A 6,920-nucleotide genomic window follows, 5' to 3' on the forward strand; every position below is an offset into this window, starting at 1 on the left:
CGAGCGAGTAGCGGGCTACGAGCGTTGTACGGCGAGCGGGTAGCTGGCTACAAGCGTTGACAAAGCGGAGCGGTGAGCTGGATGCGGGCGAGTAGCGGGCTATGAGCGTTGTACGGCGAGCGGGTAGCTGGCTGCAAGCGTTGACGAAGCGGAGCGGTGAGCTGGATGTGGGCGAGTAGCGGGCTACGAGCGTTGTACGGCGAGCGGGTAGCTGACTACAAGCGTTGACGAGGCTATGCGGTGAGCTGGATGCGGGCGAGTAGCGGGCTACGAGCGTTGGACGGTGAGCGGGTAGCTGGCTACAAGCACGGTTGAGCTGGCAGAGAGCGGGGGAGCTAGCAAAGAGCGGGTGAGCTGGCAGAGAGCGGGGGAGCTGGCAAAGAGCGGGGGAGCTGGCAAAGAGCGGTTGAGCTGGCAAAGAGCGGTTGAGCTGGCAAAGAGCGTTTGAGCTGGCAAAGAGCGGTTGAGCTGGCAAAGAGCGGTTGAGCTGGCAAAGAGCGGTTGAGCTGGCAAAGAGCGGGTGAGCTGGCAAAGAGCGGGGGAGCTGGCAAAGAGCGGGGGAGCTGGCAAAGAGCGGGTGAGCTGGCAAAGAGCGGTTGAGCTGGCAAAGAGCGGGGGAGCTGGCAAAGAGCAGGTAGCCGGCTACGATAAGGTCAAGTACACTCGTTACTTACAGGCTACTACGACTGCGGTCAAGCCACACATCACTTCACTTGTACTAACTCTGGTTCTCGACAAACTCAATGGTGAAATTCTGAACATCTTATATATATGCGTTTGCAAAGTGAATGCGAAGCACATGTGGCGCGAGTTGTCAAAAAATGCACCAGAATCAATGTTAACATGTTGACTGCAGTATGAATGGTGGTGCGAAATTAAAATGTGTTGTCAACAAGAGTGATGTGTGGTGTGCGTATGTATGTTTGCCTTTGGTGCCAAACGTATGTTGGGGTGGGTAGTGTTGACGAATAGACAACTGCTTTATGTTTGTTGTTGGTTGGCACCAGTGTGGTGTCTTGTGTGTAGTTTTGTGAGTTTTGTCCAGGTACCTAGGGTAAAACGTGTATTAGGATGGGTAGTGTTAAAGAATATTTTTAAGTGAATTGGGGAAATAATTGATAGGGGAATTTATGTAAAATGAAATAAAAACAGTAATAGTTTTATTTTATTAATTATTATGGATAATAAGAGTTTGCGGTAGTAAAAAAAATTAATCGGGCGTATAAGTAGGTGGGACGTTTGTAACGGTCACGTTACACAACATGTTGCAAAAAACAGAGTTGTATACGAGGATTTATGCCAGATTTAAAACAAATCCACTCAATACGAGGATTTATTTTTGTATGGGAAATCTGGTAGATTTTGGCTGGATTTAGCAAATAAAACCTGATAATGTGCTAAATCCGGCTAATGAAGTCATATCTAAATGGGCTACTATTGTGCATTAACTGAGTTTGGAACATATATGGAGTGAAAATAGCAACTAAGTATAAAGTTCCATAAACTATAAACATAGCAAAATAATGCCTGTTCCAGAAACTGCAAAATCCTACTATTTTTACACTATCTGTGCATCGATAGTGGTCAAGGATGCTGGTGCTTTGGACTAGTTTTTTCCACGCTGAGTATGAAATGAGAAAAGTCAACAAAAGATATTTTTATTAGGTTTGATATATTTATTTTCATCTGTAAAATATCTTTGATAATCCATTTTAACTCTGAGGAGAAATTAATAAAAATAAATAATAAAAATGGTATTTTTGTCTAACAGCCAAATTACAAAAAATATATTCTTATGCCTTTTTTATTGGGGATAGGTGGAAATATTACGATGTGCAAATGCCACAAGTAAGATTTTTTAAAGCTTTTGGGCCAATATGTGTGGACGCATGGGCCAAGAAACACATAGCGCTGTAAAATGGACCTTAAATAATGCATTTGTTAACATTTTCAAAACGTTCCTTGATCATTTTTTGAGGGGCGTACCCGACTGTATTGTTCGATTTATACCCTCTTCGTACTTATTGTAAGTTTGGACGAAGTTTTAAGATGTTCAAATTTCGGGTAACCAGATACTCAATTCGTAACAGCGCTCATCAGTCATTTTAGTTGGTGCCAGAATGGTTTTTTTAGCTTTTAGGCCACGACAAATTGCTGCATGCTACAAAAAATTTCATGACGATCCAAGAAAAAACTTTGTGTGGGAGAATGGACTGGTTCAGTACATATTCGAACGTGATCTATAGGAGGAAGAAATATTACAATATGCAACGTATGAGCCAAATCGGCTACTCTCTTTGTACGCACCATATTAGCAATAATTTTGAACGTTTATGGGGGTGGTACCGGAAGAAGAAGACATGTACCCATCCTCAAAACTGAACAAAGTTTGGACAAAATATTACGAAGACCAACATTTGGACCACATTGGCTGATCCGTTCAAAGAGTTATCCGCAGGAACAAACAGGGATAACGACTCCAAATTGTATGAAAATTTTAAATAATAAAATTGGTTATGAAATTGAAAATGTAAATATAACTGACATATGTATGTTTTAACATATACATACATACAAAGTTTGTCAAAATCATTTTGTCAATGAAGGGACGGCAAAGCGAATACAACTCTGTGAGCTGTGAGCGTGAGGTTACCTTGTATCATTGTATCATGCATGTATAAATAAGCATAAATAAACAAAAGCTTCGTTCCAGAACTAAAAAGTTTTTACTCATTTAACACATTTCGAAAATTTTTCCCCGAAATGCGTTCCCGTACACCAAAAAAGTTGCAAAATGTTCACTTCTCTCTGAACAAAAATGGCGCTGAATGGCTATCTCTTTAGAAACTTTTTACACGACAAATTTGAGCGAGAAAAAATGTGTAACATGTTTGCCGGCTTCCGATTGGGTGACACGCCGACTTTGACATTTGTTCCAGCTTTTTGACGTTTCTGCCATTTTTCCGTTCTCGTACATTTTGAAAAAATGTGTGCGTTGAACTAATTTTTTAGGGTTCTCTCTTTTGCACATTTTACCATTAAAAAGTACTGGAACGGAGCTAAAATATCCTTAAATTTCGCAATCGTTTTTTTTCCAAAAAACCCTGCAACATTTTAACTCATTTGGCCTGTTCCCGTACTTTATAAAGTGGTAAAAGTCGTAAAGGTTGTAAAAATCGTAAACGATTTTCATATAAATTTTGTGTACGGGAACGCAAAATGTGTAAAAGTGGTAAAAATTGTAAAAACTTTTAAGTTCTGGAACAGAGCTATTATTATGCCGTGTCCAAATATTAGTTGTAAGTTGCGTTCATCATTCATTTCCAGCGAGACGGGACAATATATTCGTCAGGCTCCACAATATTCTCTAAAGATTCCATAAAATGTCTAGTTGCCGAAGTTTCACCACAAATGTTGTCAGCCGCCTCAGAATTTGTATTTTGATATAGAATTGTCTATTTTATCACTTGTCTGTTATTTTCCTTTCCTTATTTTCTTTTGCTCATACTTGTTATTAAAGTTATATATTTTTTAATTTTTCACAAAAAAAAAACACTTTTTTAACGAACCGCCAAAATTATTTAACGCCAAGCAATTAAGAACATGAAGCAGAAATAAGAAGATGCTTTGTTGGGCTATCAGTTTTCAATATAAACAATGTTTCTTCTTACCCTGCGTTTACAAATGACAGTTAAGTTCATGTATTGTCAAAAGCCCAAAGCTTGCCTGTGTGACGTAGGCGTCCAGACAACTGCAAAAACAATTGTAAAATTATGAATGAAAATCATCGATTCCTATTCTTTTTCCTTTCACTTATTTTGTTTTTGTACATATTCTTTTGTTTTCAGCACATTTGAATTATCATCTCACTTCTTTTTCACAAAAATGTCAAAAATTTGTTAACCCTACTGTCTTTGAAAAAATAATGGACAGCTGGGAGACAAACGACAAATATATGTATGTGTTAGTAAATCAGAGTTGTATTTGAAGACAAAGTGTCTGGTGTAAACGCCTAGTTATTAACGTAAAAGTATCAATTGTCGACAACCTGTAGACTTTGTCGCCATAATAGTAGACAAAGTGGTGACATGTCGACACATGTCCCCATGCTTCCTACAGGGTCCCAGCAAAAAATTTGCCTCCAAAGAGGCAGTTAAATGATATGTACAAGTGATTTTTACAAGAGCGTGACTTTTGAAAGAGGCACTCCATTGCACTGCATTTTAACTGACCCTTTGGCACTGCATTTTAACTGACCCTCGGGCACTGCATTTTAACTGACCCTTTGGTATTGCATTTTAACTAACCCTTTGGGGTAGAATAGGGGCAGTCCAAAGCACGTGTTTTGATACAGGCATTCTGCGGAAATTGTGCAAGCCATTACAAAATATCTCTGTGGCCAAGTATCCGCGTTAATGTACAAAAACACATTTGCATTTGAAAAACGATAAGTTCTAGGACAGAGAAGCCATTACATAGTCGATACGTCCGAAGATTTGCTTTACCACCAATGAAACCAGGTAACGTAATTTGGTGACTATGTGGGTTCGAGTCCTTGGCTTTCCTTTTTCACTTGCAAATAATTTCAGATCATCAAGCTTAACTCTAAACGAGAAAATTAACAAAAATCATTAAAAAATGATCTTCTATGCCATTTAGATATGACACCATTAGCCGGATTTAGCCCATTATCAGGTTTTATTTGCTAAATCCAGCCAAAATCTACCAGATTTGCCATACAAAAATAAATCCTCCTATTGAGTGGATTTGTTTTAAATCTGGCATAAATCCTCGTATACAACTCTGTTTTTTGCAACATGTTGCTAGAAAATACAAAAAGTTGCAAGCTGGCACAAGAAACAAGGTAGATGCATCGGTGAATTGCTACACTAAAAATAATTAAAAATGTAAAAATTTGTAAACAAGGCGGAAAAATTAAGTTTGTTTTGATGTACAAAGTTGATTTTAATCAACCAAGACTAATATTTATTATGTCTAAACGATAAAATAATTCGTTTATTTATTTTAGATGGACAAACTGCGATAAAATAATTCTTTATTTGCTCTTTAGTTAGCATTAGTAGCATAATGTGCTAACATTTTCAGTATTAAATAATAAATTTGTAATTTGACGTGTGTTTTTTGAGACGAATTCAATTTGCAAAAAATTCTTTTAACGTTTCAAATTCGTTCAGATGGGCTGATGCATCTACCTTGGTAATTGTGATATGAACAAAAATCAGCTGACTGCCATTTAAATCCTCCAAAATGTATATCTAAATGCAATGAGATTTGTACTGGATTTATTAAATCCAGTCGAGGATTTATGGCTAGTCTAAATGAGCTATTCGCCCTAAAAAGGCAAAATTTCAAAAAAATACAAAATACATTTATTATTTGTGTAAAACAAAAATATTAAGAACTTTATTACATTAACACAAATTACATCTTTGTGTTTATTTCAGCTTTAGTCCATATTTTGTTGTATTCAAGTATTTGAATAACAACAAAATGTTTTACAGTGGATATGAAATTGATTAGTTGCGGGCGGAGGGTCGGGAATACTATAGTTTCAGTTGTCACCAAACAACTTCATCAGTTCCCTTTTCCGCCGACTCTGTATCGATAAACAGGTCAATAAGCCCATCCAGCAAATTAAACAAAATGAGAAATTTGCTATATGGCCCTAAAACTGATTACCCTACAATTTGAGTCGAACTAAAGAATTTTATATCCACCACTGTTTTTATGTCGTCTTTGCATTGCAAAGAATACGAACATAGTGTGTTGCTTCAATAAGCGGGGGTAAAACAACGAGAAAGTTGTTGTTTTTGCATTACGCATTGATCAACAAGGCCGTGCTGATGCCTATTATTGTTGTTGGCGTTTTTTATTGTTGGACTGCAGAATTTTACATCTTTGTGTTTATTTCAGCTTTAGTCCATATTTTGTTGTATTCAAGTATTTGAATAACAACAAAATGTTTTACAGTGGATATGAAATTGATTAGTTGCGGGCGGAGGGTCGGGAATACTATAGTTTCAGTTGTCACCAAACAACTTCATCAGTTCCCTTTTCCGCCGACTCTGTATCGATAAACAGGTCAATAAGCCCATCCAGCAAATTAAACAAAATGATAAATTTGCTATATGGCCCTAAAACTGATTACCCTACAATTTGAGTCGAACTAAAGAATTTTATATCCACCACTGTTTTTATGTCGTCTTTGCATTGCAAAGAATACGAACATAGTGTGTTGCTTCAATAAGCGGGGGTAAAACAACGAGAAAGTTGTTGTTTTTGCATTACGCATTGATCAACAAGGCCGTGCTGATGCCTATTATTGTTGTTGGCGTTTTTTATTGTTGGACTGCAGAATTTTACATCTTTGTGTTTATTTCAGCTTTAGTCCATATTTTGTTGTATTCAAGTATTTGAATAACAACAAAATGTTTTACAGTGGATATGAAATTGATTAGTTGCGGGCGGAGGGTCGGGAATACTATAGTTTCAGTTGTCACCAAACAACTTCATCAGTTCCCTTTTCCGCCGACTCTGTATCGATAAACAGGTCAATAAGCCCATCCAGCAAATTAAACAAAATGAGAAATTTGCTATATGGCCCTAAAACTGATTACCCTACAATTTGAGTCGAACTAAAGAATTTTATATCCACCACTGTTTTTATGTCGTCTTTGCATTGCAAAGAATACGAACATAGTGTGTTGCTTCAATAAGCGGGGGTAAAACAACGAGAAAGTTGTTGTTTTTGCATTACGCATTGATCAACAAGGCCGTGCTGATGCCTATTATTGTTGTTGGCGTTTTTTATTGTTGGACTGCAGAATTTTACATCTTTGTGTTTATTTCAGCTTTAGTGTATATTTTGTTGTATTCAAGTATTTGAATAACAACAAAAT

General features: G+C 37.3%; 1 long non-coding RNA gene across 1 annotated transcript; it reads right to left on the reverse strand.

Annotated features, from left to right (window-relative positions):
- Window positions 1-1,276: 1,276 nt before the first annotated feature.
- On the reverse strand, window positions 1,277-2,506 carry LOC141390839 (uncharacterized). The gene is made up of 3 exons (XR_012409492.1): window positions 2,308-2,506; window positions 1,987-2,240; window positions 1,277-1,911 (listed from the first exon to the last, which is right to left on the reverse strand). It is a non-coding gene; the product is annotated as an uncharacterized lncRNA (long non-coding RNA).
- Window positions 2,507-6,920: the final 4,414 nt, after the last annotated feature.

Source organism: Musca autumnalis, unplaced genomic scaffold, assembly GCF_047663935.1.
Source record: "Musca autumnalis isolate F117 unplaced genomic scaffold, ASM4766393v1 scaffold_1, whole genome shotgun sequence".
Taxonomy (NCBI): domain Eukaryota; kingdom Metazoa; phylum Arthropoda; class Insecta; order Diptera; family Muscidae; genus Musca; species Musca autumnalis.